This window comes from Tupaia chinensis, unplaced genomic scaffold (assembly GCF_000334495.1).
Source record: "Tupaia chinensis unplaced genomic scaffold, TupChi_1.0 Scaffold000628_1, whole genome shotgun sequence".
NCBI lineage: Eukaryota > Metazoa > Chordata > Mammalia > Scandentia > Tupaiidae > Tupaia > Tupaia belangeri.
Window position 1 is genome coordinate 42,512 of NW_006160148.1, and position 1,262 is coordinate 43,773.

The window sequence follows — 1,262 nt, forward strand, 5'->3', positions numbered from 1 at the left end:
TCTCCCCCGTTCCCGTCCGCCCCCCCCGTCCTCACTGCCCACGTGTCTTCTCCGGTGCCGTCCTCGCCCCTCTGTCCACACTGCACGCGTGTCTTCTCCGTTGCTATCCTCTCCCCCATGTCCTCACTGCACGCGTGTCTTCTCCGGCGCCATCCTCTCCTTATCTCCCATCCGCCCTGCACGCGTGTCTTCTCCGTTGCCATCCTCTCCTTCCCCTCTGTCCACACTGCACACGTGTCTTCTCCGGCGCCGTCCTCTCCTTTCCCCCGCCCACCTGCACGCGTGTCTTCTCCGGCGCCGTCGTGAGCGCTGCTTTCCTGAAGCGTAAGCCGTCTCCCGGCGGGCACAGGCTGGCAGTCGCGTTACCTCTAAGATAACGGTCCGTCTCACTCGGCTCACGCAGCCTCAGAGCCCAGCTTCCACACACGTGGTCGTTGTCTCTAGCTGGCTCTGTTTTGTTTTATTAACTATCGCCACAGACTCCCCAGTATCCGGAGGGGGCTCCTAGCCTAAGGAAGTGTCGTTCTTGGCCCAGCCACATGGTGCAAGTGGCAGGTGCTGCCGCGTGACGTTGGAGCCATGTGATAGGGCCCAGGGTTCGATCCTGGATCAACCTGGACACACGTGACTCTGACTGGCTGAAGGTTGTGAGGAAGAGGTGTGGCATGGCAAGACCCTGTCGGTAGTCTTAGCAAGCAACTGACAGGGGAGGAAGAACGCAGGACCCGTGGGAGGGTGAGCGCCCCGGCTGCATTTCGGCCGGGGCCGGCCGGGCCGCTGTACCTGGTGTTCGAGAGCTTGCTTTAGACCTGCGCTCCGCTGGGCAGGTTGGAGGCTGGGGTGCTGCTTATTGGTTTGGGTGTTTGTGAGGCAGGTTAGTTCTGGCTAAGATGGCCGTTAGAGTCTGGCAGGGATCGAACTCCAGCGTCGCTTACTGTACAGCCTGTCTGGAAAGTTGGCCATCTGTGCCACTGCCAGAGGGCACGTGTGCGTGCTAGAGGAGGGAGAGAGAGAAAGCGTCCCCCAGTGGGGCTCGTCACACTGCGATCCCTCCTCCATTTCTCCATCAGTCGGGATTTGGGGCGTGCACATGCACACACAGGCCCAGTGTGTTTTGTGTTTTTTTTTTATCTTTTTTTTGACCAGAGAGAAAGTAAGAAAGCAAGTCACCAGGTTCAGGACTTGAACTCTGGTCAGCCATGTGGGAGTGTCTGGTATCTTAACCACGCCACCTGCTGGCCCCCCAATGCGGTTTTATGCCC

The 1,262-nt window shown here is 59.4% G+C and overlaps 1 protein-coding gene across 1 annotated transcript in view; it reads left to right on the forward strand.

Moving 5' to 3' along the window:
* Positions 1-1,262, forward strand: part of ELOA (elongin A) — a 15,788-nt gene that overhangs the window by 12,760 nt on the left and 1,766 nt on the right. The gene's annotated exons all lie outside the window — the stretch shown is intronic.